The 15381-nt window shown below is 47.1% G+C and overlaps 1 protein-coding gene across 4 annotated transcripts in view; it reads left to right on the top strand.

Moving 5' to 3' along the window:
- The window catches only part of LOC126516415 (phosphatidylcholine:ceramide cholinephosphotransferase 2-like), a 241920-nt gene that overhangs the window by 130535 nt on the left and 96004 nt on the right, over nt 1-15381 (top strand). For all 4 annotated transcript variants that reach the window (XM_050166535.3, XM_072285562.1, XM_055063975.2 and 1 more), the window contains one exon: nt 12645-12752. The gene's annotated coding sequence lies outside the window, so the exon portion shown is untranslated. The remainder of the gene's footprint in view (nt 1-12644; nt 12753-15381) is intronic.

Here is a 15381-nt window from a genome sequence, read left to right as displayed (position 1 = left end):
GTGCATGAGAAGCCCACTCCTGCTGAACTGCAAAAAGCACGCGTAAGCCAATTTAAAATAAATGAATGGGGCTTATGAAATGCACCCAAAGTGCAATATCGTGGATAAATACCAGTCCGAAAAAACAGTTGGTCAGTGCGCACGGAATGGCCTCGCGTAGAGCGTTTGTTTTTGGTGAGAGATAAAAGTGACTTCGTTATATCACTCGTTCCTGAATGTGCCGCCCTTGGGGCACAATTGTGACGTTGACCGATGATTGTTTGCATGCCGTAATGCTACGTCTTTCTTCTCGATCGCCGTAGTGGAAGCGTGTAAACATAATAGACCGGCACTGTAAAACTCCGTTCCTACGGGAATGCGGCCGCCGCGACTGCGGCCGGGACTCGAACCGGCGACTTCGCGACTCAGCAGTATAACAGTGCTACATGCCACAGAGCCACCGCACCGAGTGCCAGGATGACTGTCATATAGAGGGTGCACTGGCCGCCACACTTGTGCCCGCCAAACAATCCGTGGACGCTGCATGCGTACACACTTTCGCCGATCGATTCGCGTCCCTGAATTTCAGTGACAGTTCTGAAAGGTCTCTTTACAGACGATGAAAGCACGCCGCATTGTTTGTGTTTCCGAGGGCAGCAAAAAAGGCAGAAATAGAACGCAGTATATGCTATGTATAGCTTGAACACACAGAGGCCTAACGCAACACGAGACACTTGTGGAAGCGCAGGCAGCGGGGTCACTTTGTGGCTGTCACGTTGTCGCTCACTGCGTTGAGGGTGTGTGTGCGTGTGTGTGTGCGCGCGCGTAGCAGGGCCGTCTCAAATGGACCGCGGACAGCTGTTACTGACTCCTGGGTGCACCTGTCGCCTACAGTGCATGCGACCGTACTGCTTTCGGGTGCATGCGTCAGCGCGGCGCTGTAGTGCAGTGGGTAGAACGGGCCCGCGTGCCAGTCGAAAAACTGCAGGGCCTGTGTTCATCAAAAAAAAAAAGGCTTACGCTGTAAAACTGTTCGCAAGAGCAAATGCGAGTCAATCGTGACGTCGGCCATATTAGAGAAGGCGGCCGACTTTGAAATACAGTCGAGCGCCTCTGCGACGAACGCCTCTTACAACGAAGTGACCTGTATACCGACGGAATAATTCTGTCCCGGTTCTGTTGTGAGTGGTGCGGTGCGCGACCTTTTACAACGAAGTGACCTGTATAACAAATAATTTGGTAGGCTGCTGATGACGTAATGGACTTCACTGTTCCCTGCGCGGCCGACGAGAAGATATGAACGTATAGTAAATTTTCTGCAAAGGAAGCTCCAGGCGGCCGAGCCTTTGACGCTAGCCGGGCGTTATTGGCTAGTGCTGTGTGACAGGAAGGAATAGATGAACGAGGGCATCTAGCGTTCGAGCCATTCGGGGGCCCCTTTGTGCGTTGGGCGGGCGGCCCGCAACCGATGGGGCAACAACGTCTATACGCCGGCGCGCGCGCCGCCGGCTGTCCTTGCTGAAGCCACGATGGCGCGACGGCCGCCTGCAAGCCACTACTGCGTGCGCGCGCGTGTATGTCGCGCCTGACGCCACGCCTTGGCGTACGCCATTCTGTTTGTGAGCTAGGGGCGCGCTCGGTGGGCTGTGAATGCGGGAGGAGGGCGTGGTGGCCGCCCTGCCGCGGTGAATTTAACTGGTCGATTCGGGAGCTGCTTTTATCTGCGGCACCGATGAGATGGAATACGCGGCCTCCATGGCTCGATTGTGACGCAAGATCTGGGCGCATTGAGGGCGCCCGTATTTATAGAAAGCGCTTCGTACGCCATATAGCACGGTTCGTGGGCAAAAGGCACGCCAGCTGTATATAGCCACGATATCCAGCACATTCGTGGACGTGGATGGATAGTGACAGAGACCTCTTGCCGATGGCAACTTCGGTGAATTCGGCTTTTGGGGTCGTATTCACGAGAATGTGCTCACGTTTGAACCGTTCGTAAGAGCATCTGGCAGTCAATTATGCTGTTGGGCGTATTATTAGCGAAGGCGGCCGACCGATAAGAACAGCGCATTTACTAACGAAAAGCTTTCTAAATTCGGCTCCTTATTCAAAAAACAAAAGGGGGGGGGGGGGGGTGAGTGTCTTATGTAACTACAGTCCGTGACTCGTCATCGCATCGGTCGCAATCGCGAGTGGCGGTCGCCGGCTGCCCACCAAACTCAGTCTGTCGTTCGCTACTATTCGTAGGAAAGACCACGTGCGTCACCTATAGCCGGATTAACAACGTTGTTCATATATAATAATACCTTATCTTTATTAATGATTCGCCTTCTGATACAACCGTCCCGCTAAGACTGTTTGCAGATGACTGCGTCATATATAATAGGCTATATATATAGACCAGTTAGACCTCAACAACAATTAACAAAAATTCCTACAATGGTGTAGTAAATGGCAAATATCACTGAACTCAGTGGATACAGCATCGGTCCTCCTGGACTAAGAAGAGTAACAGAACATAAATGTTTTGCATTAATATTTACCCCAGATTTGAGTTGGAACACGCACATGAATGAAGTATGTAGCAGGGCCAATAAAGTTCTGTGGGGTCTCAGGCGAAGACTGTACAGCGCAACTCCTGAAGTGAAAAGCCTGGCATATAAGATAATAATACGGCCAATTATTGAATATGCTAAGGTAGTATGGGACCCTCACACAGCTACTAACCGTCACAAACTGGACAGAGTTCAACGACTGGCTTCCGGATTCATATTTAATGAATATCAGCGCATGCACTCTCCTACTGAACTATGCAGTTGTGCAAACCTCTCCGCTTTAGAACTATGGACGAAGTTTGACAGATTAAGATTTTTATTTCTAATTATTCATAATCGGGTTAAAATTAATTTATTTGAACTGTGTGTAATTTCACCACATCAATACTTTAGACAAAGGCACCAGTTTATGCATACAGCCGCCATTTACACGGAATGACACATTAAAATACAGCTTTTTTCCGCGGGTGATTAAAAGAATGCAATGACTTACCAAATATCTTCATAGCTTCCTCCATCACTGCTTTTACGGCTGGTTTAGAGTGCCCTATCTTGTCTGGTATGAATGCGTCTTAGCATGTATTTTTGTATCTGATGCGCATAAAACAAGTTCGTCTTTGTTCACCGCATTTCACTTACTATAGATACTGCCGTTGTACCGTCTTGCCATTTTTCGCTCGACATGTAGCTAAATTTGGTATCTTTTTTGTATTTTCTTTCCACTAATGTAAAGGTCCATTTCTGGGCCTGACAGTTCAAACAAACAAACAAACAAACAAACAAACAAACAAACAAACAAACAGCCTTTGTCACTGGCCCTGATACCTTCGTAACGTCTCGTTCGTTGTAGCGGTTGACCGGCACCAGTTCTCATTAAATGTCTTTGCGTGCGAACCACTTCGCCAATGCAGTGCCTTGTTCCTGCGATACTTTTGCCAATTTAATGAAACATGCAATAAACCTTCAAACAAGGTCGATCGCCCTTCTTCCGGAATGTAACCAGCGCGCGGGGCCCTCTTGTTATGACCACTTTCTGCGGCAGTTGGCAGTCGCGTCACAGAACCGATGCCTCGCACTCTTAAAAAAACATTTCCACCCTTCTGGGTGTATATTTGCCACGCAACAACAATCGTCATCTGTCTTGCCCGCAATTCCTTTTCTTTAACGCTGCGAGCCCGGTATACTTCCCAGTAACGAACTGCATGCGCGTTATCAGCATGATAGTAATGAGCGCCGCGTTTTCAAGAAAGGAAACGCAAGCAAGACATATGACGATTATCCTTGTGTGGCAAATTTACACCCCAAAGGGCGGAACTGTTTTTAAGAGTGCGCGATATCCTCAGCACCGAAAATATGAAGGCGTTCATTTGCGTTCGAAGTGCTTTATCAACAAAGACGTTACACGTGCACAGAGTATACACATCGGGTATATAGAACGCGTACTACAGGCATTGAGGTATACGTAAAGCGCGAGTCTCATTTGTTCATTGATAGCTGCCACATGATATGAACGCAGCGGCCTGTCTGTCCTTTCACAACACATCATGTCGAGCATGCACGGAGATGTGACGAAAAAAAGAAACTTCCGCTGGGAAACAAGGCTGATTCGGAATCGAATCGGGGTGTTAACGTTGGCGACGACTCGAGAGAAACACAAAAATGAAAATGTATTGCAACGCAGACGACCCTAAAAAGCAATATGTTCTGTAACGTCCGAGTGACCAGATTGTGTGCGCGTCTCCGTGTAGACACTACTAGCCTCATAAGAAGGGGCGCCGTCTGGCTTCGGTGTGGCCGTTTTTGTTTGCCAAAGGTCGCTCCAGTGATTGGGTTGCACAAGCCGGCGGCTGTCGCGCCTGATCGTTCTCTCCCTGCTGCAAAATTGTTGCCTCCCTGCCGCCCCTCTTTTGCAAATGGGGTGACGTAATCTGATAGGGGGCATTAAGGAAGACCGAGGACTCGTTTCTGAAGCCCATCCGGTCCGTCTTATTATCCTTTCGATCCGCCTGTCTTTCCCATTGTGGCCCGGGCGCTCACATTTAACGAAGGTTACGTCTCTATTCCCTTTTTTCGCGTTATTTACTTCTCCGTAGGCGCGCTGAAGTAAATGTCAATTCTCGTTAATCGTGGACTGGAGCCAGATTGACGTGCCTATTACACACAGTGTACAGAGATAACAGCTCGTATTCTATTTTATGGTAGTCAATCAGACAGTCCGGCTATCAGAACTAACGACGTTACTAGGGACTACTTTTGTTTTAGTGAGAAGGGAGGGAGGTAAGCGACTAGATTTCGTGCGTCTCCTCTCAATGCCGACATAGCTTTCTCGGCAGCCGTCGTCTGCACTTTGGTGACCGGCCAGGTTCCACCTTCTTAACGCTCTAAACAGTGAATCTGTTTAAACTGGTAAAGTAGTCTTTCATATCTCCATACACTTGACAGTGAAAGGTTGCATTATTAGCTAAACGAAAAATGGGCCCCATTTCTCTGTCGTTTTTTTTTTTTAATTTCGTGCCAGAACTGCAGCGCCGGTACGTCGGCGCGTGACGTCAGTGATTTCAAAGTATTTTACCCTACTGGAATCGTTATGGCGTAAGAAGAGGTCTCGAAACTAGCAATGTTAATTGTTCGGTTCCTTCGGAAATAAATGTGGTCCTTCTTTGCCGATAACTAGTTAACTAGGCCCTATAGTGGACGCTGTCAAAATGCGTGGCCTCACGGCGAGCTGCTGGCAGCTGTAGCCCGTCTTTCGTGTTTGCGTCTTTTCTGTCTTACCAAGGCACCTGCCACGATGCAGAGTGGCCGTTTTGCTTTTGCAGAGATGCAACTTATACTAATGCAGCTTTTAAAGACGCACTGAGAAGAAAAATAGCCTGACTTGTATCAGTGCTAAAGTATTTCTACTATAGAAAACAGTGAGACAGAGGAAACAAAAGCCACCATTGCTGCGAGAGCATGCTGCTTCACAAAGCCAACAGAGGCACAAAAAACGAAATGCGGGGCGGCGACGCCGTCTTCAAGTTCCCGCACCAACTCGCCGTGACGTCATGCGCAGTTCGTTGCCTTGGTAACAAGACATGGGTAATTGTAGATCGCTGGGAAGAAGGCCTTCATTGTACACTGGACGTGAAATAGGCGGATGATGATGATGAGGATGACAGTTAGCAGCTGTCGCAGTAAAACACAAAATAATAATAATAAAATAAAGAAAGCGTAATATAAAGAACAATAACAATCCGCCTGCCTCAGAATTTTACGGTTGGCGAAATTTACCATGTCTGCGTGGCATAAAAATGGCCTACAATCTTCATGGCCTGCGGTAGCAGCTGGTCGTCTATTAAACGCTCCGTACGAGGCGAGGCTCTGCATGAAGGGATACTTTCTTTAACAACAGTGCCGGCTGCTCTAAACCAGTCCGCAGCTCTTCTTCTGTCGTACACTTTATATTAGGCAGCGCTGTCTCACCAGCACACTTACGGGAGAGAACAATAGAAAGGAGGAAAAGGGTTTGACGTGTCCGCCCCCCCCCCCCCGCCCCCCCCGCCTGCATAATCGACCGCTAAAGACCTCAGCTTGTTCGGCTCGGCGGCCAATCATGCTGACTTTGCACAAGGCATCCCTCTCTAAATGCAAATGCTAAACGTCCCCGCGTCTTTCGAGCAGAGCGACGCACTGTGGGGCAGTTTTGCAAAACTGCGAGGCGCTGCTTGAAACGCGCACACTTTTTGTTGTCTTTTTTTTTTCTCGTTGATGAGAACCGTGCCCCAGTTTTGAGCGCTTTGGACGGCGATAGAAAAGGCCCTGCGAAGAGGCAAGCCGTGGTCTTAAATGTGCCGTCCCAATATGCAAATTTGGGCGAGCGAGCAAGACGTCTGAGCTATACAATCTTGTGCCTGCATTCTACCGTCTGTGGAACAAATAAGGCTCTCGATCGGTGCCAGTAGAATGACACGTGTGGAGAAATATTATAGTTGATCTGTATTATTCATAATATAGTTCAATATTATAGTTCAATGATGATCATTAAGAAGAAGCTTCGCGGCCCTGGTCGAAGTCCGATTTCCCCTTTTCAGACAGTGTACGCGAAACGCAGCGTTTATCACATTAACCGCTGAAAATAGATCACTTATCCCACAAAGTCTAACCTAACTGAGAGTCCAGTCAGGGTCTATTTCTCGCAGATGGTCTGGTTGAGCCCGTGAGCTATTCTGCGATCTCACGTGAACGAAGTTGGCAAACGGTTTGCGTACCAATTTTCTTATAGCGTGCGTGGCATAATAGGTGACGTGCTTCGTCCTGTATAGGTAGTGCAAGTATTACAATGTCAAACAAGAAAGAAAGAAACAAAGAAAGAGAGAAAGAAAGAAAGATGAAGAGGAAAGGCAGGGAGGTTAAGAAAGTGAACAGGAGACACAGGCTCGCACCAGCGCTACATATTTACATACTCACGCGTGCACGCATCTCGTCTTTGTCTGTTTTACGCTGTAGAGTTGGCGGTATTATCACTCAACGCTGCGGCACGTACAGACAATGCACGTGCACCCTGAAAAAAAAAAATGCAATGCATGTCTGCCTATGCAGGTTTTGCACAGAAGGCCATCGCGCAGCCATTAAATTCGCGCGTGACTGGCACGCGCATATGGATGTATAGTTACTAGTCATCTGTATACAGATTAGTCGGGCCTGTAGACGATGGCCTCGAGAAACCGCTGTACTGTTCTGCAGACTGCGGCTGCAGGTGAACGAGCCGCTTGCCAGCTGCCAGTAACGCCGCAGTGCCTCGCGATAAACGACACGCACCTGCTTAACGAGCGACTATACCGTCGTGTTCGGCATGCATGTACTTTGACCGATCATCCGACACGGAGAGTAGCACGCGGGAATGTGGTACAGAATCAGGTGGATTTGTGAGTAGAACTACAGCGAGAGAAAAGCACACCGGTCTGACTGCTTGCAAGCGCCCTTATTATTATTTTTTATTACGGCGACAGCAGTCAGATTTCAAAAGGTGAAGCGCCGACAGTGACGCCACACTAAGAAGGAACACAGACAGGACAAGGTGCTTCTTAGTGTGCCGTAACTGTTGGCGCTTCATCTTTTGAAAGCTATGCACCAACTAGCCCCACAACGTGTTTTACAGCGATTAGAAGCTGCTGTTCAAAAAAAAAAAAAAAACACATCTAATTGATCCATTGTTTCTCTTTAAACGGGGAATTCTGCATGAGCTGTTGTTAATTAGGTTCTATTTGCCAATACAGAAAGCGCGCTTTTCGGGACATTTCTTCTTCATCTCGCTTTGCTTTTCTCTCTCTCTTTCTTCTTTCTTCAATCCTCAAGCATTGCACTGGGCTCCGGCGGCCGCACCTGACATCCTTGCGAACTTTAAACTATGACTCACTTTCGTGGGCTGGACGCAGAAGACGCAGCCGATTCGCAGAACAAGGCGCCCGCTCCATCACTGTCTCTGTACGGGAGGAGGAGGAGGCAACGTAATGACGCACGTTTTGCCATTTCAAGAAAACAGCAAGATAAAGGAAATATACGGAAACGAGGAAAGAGCAAAACGTATAACAAAAACGAAACTCCAGCCTCAGAAAACGCGAAAGAGGATATGACTGCACCAAATGCGCTTTGTCGCAGCAGCAGTAGCAGCGCTTGCGAGTTAGAAAACGTTCTTGTTTTTCTTTCCCGTGGTTCAATTTCGCTTTGTCCGTTCAATTCAATGCCCACGCACTGAACAAGACCGGGAGAGCATTCTACTATGCCCTCTTCATATCGTTTTAGTGTGCAATATGCTCCTCTCGGCAACTGCTTCTATGCCACGCGTGGCGGTTCTTTAGTCCAGAGTTGTTCATTTCATCAGCTATTTCTACCTAAAGGTGAGAGCTTATTGTTTATTACTATTATTTCAGTGGCAATAACTGCCTCGCATTCACCAAAAATAGGGCATTATATATATATATATATATATATATATATATATATATATATATATATATATATATATATATATATATATATATATATATATATATATATATATATTATATTATATATTATTATTAATTATATTATATTAAAAATATATATAATATATATATTTTTGCGTTTTCGTCACACAACTTCTTTTTTTTTTCCTCTTTCGTCCTTTATACGCGTGCGAGTCGCATAGGGGCAAGCCGGAAAAGTCGCGTTATTAATGAATTCTGGTTTTATGTGCCAGAACCACGATCTGAATAACAGACACGCCGTAGTGGGCGTCTCCTGGTTAATTTCGACCCCCGGGGATTTTTTAACGTGCACCTCATTCGCGGTAAATGGGCGTTTTTGCACTTCGCCTCCATCGAAATACGGCCGCCGCGGCCGGGATTTGAGCCCGCAACTTCGTGCTTAGCAGCGAAGCGCAACGCCAAAGCCACTAAGCAACCACGGCGAACAAATCGCATTAAATATTGCCTGTGCGACCTATGTGTGTTAATCTATTCGTCGGGATGTTCGGTTGGATGGACATACGTTTTTCACAGGTATATGGCTCGTGCGGCTCCGATTCAGGTACAAGGTGGGGCGGGCGGGGAGGGGGGGCGAGTTCGACAAATTCCGGTACGCGCCAGACTAAACGGGCAAACAGTTTTTCTTTTCTTCCCCTCCGCCCCCTCCGTGAAGCTTGCTATGTGCCATAGCTGTTTATTTAAATGAATACATGGAGGCTCTCCTCATGCAGAAATTTCGGTAGTGGAACGGTGAAGTTGTCATCCATGAGCCAACGCCTGTAACTGCTTGCCTGATCCAGCTTGGCAGCTCTTAGCATCCTTTCCCAAATGTAGCCCTCGCTCTTGGGCAGAGCCACAACATGTGGCGAATGTCTGCTTCATAGCCTGGCGCAGAACACTTTGGAGAGTTCAATGGATCTACAAGTGTTGGACTTCAGGCCCACGGTGACGGAAGGTGTAAAGGCCGCACTAGCCCGTGAAGAGAGATTTTCTCCACCCGATAGAGACTATACGGGGAAGGGGGCTTACACACAGAGGGGTTAAGGCGCGTGTCGTGTGGCTTTTGTCTAACGAAAGCGTGAAACCCTCGGAAAACCTTTGTAGGATGGGAGTTAATTCAATGCGGTGCCTTAGGTACTAGTCTATAGGGATCGATGCAAGTGTTACAACTGGGAGTGTAAAGTTATGCTCGCTGCTGCCCACTGCTGACGGCATTGTGGAAGGAAATATTGCAGCCGGGCAGGACGTAATACAGAAAGCTGGGCTGTCACGGTGTAGTATAGGTAACAGCAATTTTCAGATATTAATGACGAGTCAGCTCATCGCCTCGTCCATTACACGAGCTTAAAACTGCGCAAGTGGTTTGCCCCAAGCCGATGAGAACGGAAATGAAAGAAACAGAGGCGTGTCGCTGATTCCCAAGAGAGCGTTTCGTCTGTATTACGCTAATTTATGACGGTAACGGCGGGAGGTGAACCGGCCTTGCCTCACCGGATTTTCGCGTCTTCGCTGTGCTAGAAAATGCCCTTAGTTAAAAACGATGTTGAAGGGCGACGACGGGCTTTCATAGAGTCGCTGCATGGATGGTTCCCTACCCTTTACATGTTCAGGCTTCTCAAAGGGTGACGTAAGTGTGCATTAGACTACATGCTGATTATACCGGGTACTAGTACTAATATATTTATTTTTGCGCCTTCGGTCATTCTTTCATAACTTTTTTTAGAGGTCCGTTATCTCCTGAACGCAGCTTGTAATCCCAAAGAAGCGTTAAGTGTACATTATGTAGGTTAGAATAGGTTAAACTTAATTCGGGAACCGTGCCAGGACTTCATAACTGCTGCAAAACTTGCTTGTATAGAACTGCGTCAAAGTCTCTGCAAATCGCTCCTTAGAGGCTGAGATAAAGGAGGTCAAAAATGTAAACGCAGCTGGTTTCCCTTGCAGTTACACTGTATACTATAGTTTCCTGCCATTTGTTTTCGGCACAATCGCGTTGCAGAGAATTAAATTCTCCAAAGTGTCGCCCCCAAACCAATTGTTTCGAGTCTCCTGGTCGCGCACATTTGCATTCGAACATACAGGACTAGCATAAATGATTCATTCATTTTGTGAAGGCTACATATTCAAAAGTATACACATACACACATGAAAGATGTATGAAAAGAACCACAAACTCGCCAAGTTTATACACCCTCTACATATGTTCAATGTGTGCCCCTTTGGTGACAGGACACACGTCCAGACGATAATCCAACTTATTCCATACATTTTGTAGCATAGTCCTGTCAATTGTCTGCACTGCAGCACTGACGCGTTCTTTGAGCTCGACTGAGGATTGCGGCGCACCCATGGTTTATGCGTGTAGGCGCGTGCGTCCGTGCGTGCCTATGCCTGTGTGTTTGCTGCGTATGCGCGTCTACGATATGCGCGCGGCATACAGCGGAGGCGTCCTGTGCCTGCACGAAAACGGAGCCTGATTCCCGACCGTATTTCACTCTGCGGGAACGGCGCTGTTCGGGAACTGCAAGTTCGCCGTGTGTCGTGTACGTAAATGTCCAGTCAGTGCAGCAGTAGCGGCGGTGGCCCGTCGCTGATGGCCGCGTCAGTGGCGCGAGGGGAGCGTTCGCGACGTCCATTAAGGAGCGAGCCTGGCGACCGCAAACAGCGATAATCTTCGCCGGAGCCAGAATCGGCAGCGACAGAATTGCGATTTGGTCGGGCCAATCTCTCCGGCGCAGTAGCTGACCTGGTCTCGGCGACGAACTAATGACGCGTTCGGGTGGCATATGAATGCGCGTCGTTAATTATTCATCGGTGAGTTACCAGGCGTCCCGTCCGAGTGGACGCAGCGTTTATAAACCTATAAACACCGCTATAAGGAAAAGCACGGCTCCAAACTTGCGCCTTCTGGCACCAAACTGAGGTAGCCAGTGCAGTCCCAACGAGACCGCTGTTAATGTAACAGCACGTGCTTGTGCAATTTCGCACACGCACGCACACACAACGAGGTTGTTCATCAGTTATGATACGATTCCTTTGTAGCACACAGGCTGTGGTCGTGATTAAAGGAATTCACCCGCCGTGGTTGCTCAGTGGCTATGGTGTTGGGCTGCTGAGCACGAGGTCGCGGGATCGAATCCCGGTTACGGCGGCCGCATTTCGATGGGGGCGAAATGCGAAAACACCCGTGTACTTAGATTTAGGTGCACGTTAAAGATCCCCAGGTGGTCGAAATTTCCGGAGTCCTCCACTACGGCGTGCCTCATAATCAGAAAGTGGTTTTGGCACGTTAAACCCCATAATTTAAGATTTAAGGAATTCGAACACGTTCGAAACACGTTAAACTTCGTTGGCGTTTGTAGAAATTACAAGAACAAACAAGGATGCGCTGCATACTAATGTTTTAGTTTTTTGTTTCTTTTAGCCATGGTTTTTGCGCAGTACCTAAAAGCGTAGTGTACTTTGAAATGTATGAGTGGTCCTGCTCGGAAATGCGCTGATGCTGTTCAATATAGCCGTCTACGAGCAGTAAAAATCGCCTCCTAAAGCAACTGTCATGTAGCTAAATTCGAAATTAAGCAGCTAAACACGTAGCCAAATTAAATCAATGGTTGAACATGGTTTATTGAGTGTGTGTTACTCCACTAACATTTCTGGGAATCCATCAGGCATGTTTAAAAATGAAACTTTCCTTCGAACGGCGCAGCACGAAACTTGCGTCATTCGGTGGGTATCAAATCATCATTTCAAATGGCAGATGTGGATTTTCAAGTATACGTTAGTGTTCGCTCGAGAATTCAGGCAGCTACTCGATCAATATTGTCTGCACTCATTCACCGTGGGAGCCTGCAGCGCGCAGATTATGTTTCGTGTACCTGACTCTTGCATGCACTAACGTTAATTTTGTTTGCTAGATCGAAAGCTCGCAGCGAAGAATGAAAAGGGCCCACGTTGCGGCTTCGCAGGCAGAAGGGAACGCTACGAGCTGCTTGCGCTATATGTTTACTCCGTAGCGTACGCTTGCGAATTGCTCAAGCGATGTTTACGAATGGTGGATTCCGTGCTGATCTTCAGACGACGGCGGCTGATTCTCTCTCTCTCTCTCTTCTCGTCTGCGCAGGTCGCCAACTCAGCGCGGTTCGACAGCGGCGTCCGCCTCGGACAGAAGCCGGGCAACAACAGCTGCAGCAGCGCCTGTGAGCGCCGAGCAACTGGCGCGCCGAACGAGGTAGGCGCTGCGCCATGCATGCGTGTACGCACACACTCTGCCCATGTGCGGCAACCAAGACTTACTACCCGAGGTTGCGCGGATTCAACCAGAGAAGGGGGGGGGGGGGGGGTGTAACTCGCGCGTATCGTGCCTACACCGCTGTATCGGCGAAAAAATGTGCTGCAGTTACGGTTTTTCGTCGATCAGTGGGGAGTGGCAAGCGTAGAAGTACGTTGTACTTATTAATTAAATGTTAATTTTTTTTTATTAGTTGCACGCCAGACACGGGAAGCCTGTCGTCACGGTGGGTTTCAATGCTGACACGCTGACCTTGCCGGCATTGAAATCTCGGCACAAATTTCTGACCTAATCGTGTCGTGTCAGTGTCGCGTTGGACTGAAAGTGCTCACATATTTAATAAGGCTGCGAGTATACGTATATAGAATAGAACACATTATGACGCTTTATAATGTAACTTCTGCGTTACCCGTACTCCCCAACTTTTACGAGGTTATCGTAAAACGACCAGTTTTTAGAGCTTGTTTACGATTGTCGTATTGACGTCTCTAATTTGGCGTTTTTCTTCGTTTGCGTCCCGTTTAGGGCAACGCTCAATTCTGTCGGCCGTCAGGGAGCACTGATATATAAAGAATAGAGGTACAGTCCTCCAACGGAATTTTTTAGCCTCGGTTTTCAGACTGGCTCGACTATTCGGACCGAATCGTACAGCGCCACCACAGAGCCATGAAACCGTGGAATGTACAACGGCAAGCGAAATTTGGGCCCGCGTTGCTTGAATATATGCATAAGCAAACTTCGTTAACATTTCCGTTATCTGTGATGGAGGTCATTCCTGCAGTGTCTGCCGAGCATACAGTATTATCATGCGCCAAGATTTAAAAATGGGCAAATGCCGCCTAATTAGCTGGACAGAACCTTGCAACGTAATGTTGTTTGCCGTCGCTTTGAGATACTCAGATTGTTTGTTTTTTTTTCAATCCGCCTAAATACATAATTGGCTTGAATAATTAATCAATTTCTGAAAAGCTATAATTAGATGAAAAGTGGCAAAGAAAATTGTGGAACAACATTAAAAAATCCCGATACAGGTTTCTGTGGCTCAATACGTGCTACGTAAAAGTGTTTTTCTGAGCGTGAAAGAAGCCCGCGAACACACGCAAGATGCCAGTGCGACTGGCCGTTCGAGGCACTTTGCGTGTATTCGTGTGTGTATATATATATATATATATATATATATATATATAATTTCATGCTGGAACCACCCCCTCACCGGCACGGCAGTGTGACATCACGAATTCCAAAGTATTCTTTTCGTAATTTTATCATTGCGGCTTAGTAAATGTTTTTGGAGCTTGCTAACTCCACTCTCTGGCTCTTTTAGCGTGCGATATAGTCCATCTTTGGCGATAACAAACAAAAAACAATGTAGTAAATGGGTTCGAGCAGACGCGGTCAAAATCCATAGCGTCACGGCGTGCGTGCTGGTGCTCATGGCAGCGCGTCTCCACCCCTTATTTCATTTTTTTAAGTTCTTTTCTCTCGCTTTCTAAGCCTTTTGTCACATTAAAAATACCTGCTTTAGTATTGTAGAAGGCTAACGTAAAATTTGAATATTCACCATAGAGCTTTACTATCTCAGAGATGTGTTCTTGTATATTCATTGTTCGATGTATGTTCTGTGTTAGGCTGTATGGTCATGTAGTGGTGGTCTCTGCGTTTTTCTTCTTTTAAACAGATATTTTTTTTTGTCCCACAAGGACTGCTTCGAACTTGTAGCCTATATTGTGAACTTGGACAGTGGACTTCTAGCCTATATGTCACGACTTATGAACTACTCGCCGGAAATCGTTCTTCAGTGTTTTTGTACTACTATGGCTTTGTTCTTCCAAAAGTGTTCCTGCTTTCATTGCACGTTGGAACAGAGGAGCCATTTCCTTACACTCATTTTTCTCTAGTGGTCCTTTAAACTTATTTGTCAGCTATATGGCCAGAAACCTCTCTGCACCAGCGCGCAGCCGCTGTCACTTGGACGAAAAAATATATATAAGATTCAAGAGCATGCGTGATGGCCAGTATGTTGTGCTGTTACAGAAAGCGAGCGGACAGAGCTTATAATTTCGTGAATACCTGTTGCGCAATATGTCGTAATCTAAGTTATAGCTGATTGCGCTGAAGACAGCATTATACAGTCTTTTATCTCTCTCTCTTTTTTTTTAGATCCTACAGATTGTTTTATAAAGTAAGTAATCAGCGCAGCGAAAGTGGCATTTTTGCATAACGAGATCCTAGGCGAGGCGGACATAAGTTTGCCGCTAATAGCGTGAGCTTCAGAAGACTAATTATCGAAATTTTATTAATTACTCTTTTATTAGTGCCCTGGGGACAGTTGTCTAAGTGACAAATTTGGAGGCAGTGGCATTTTTTACACCCATCTTTTAAAAACATCTCGAAAATCGCAGCCAATTCGAGACGTTCATCATCAAATTCCAAACCTCAGTCGAGGCGAAATCGAGACCGAGAGCGTCTCGCTGCCCGTCAAACGGCAACGCCCCGCAAGGAAGTGTGAGGCGAAGTTTGAATGATAGCATGGCCGTGGCATATCCTGACTCGACACACAGTCACACAT

Source organism: Dermacentor andersoni, chromosome 1, assembly GCF_023375885.2.
Source record: "Dermacentor andersoni chromosome 1, qqDerAnde1_hic_scaffold, whole genome shotgun sequence".
NCBI classification, from domain to species: Eukaryota; Metazoa; Arthropoda; class Arachnida; order Ixodida; family Ixodidae; genus Dermacentor; species Dermacentor andersoni.
Note: the sequence above shows the minus strand (reverse complement) of the source record. Positions and strands in the feature narration are given on the sequence as shown.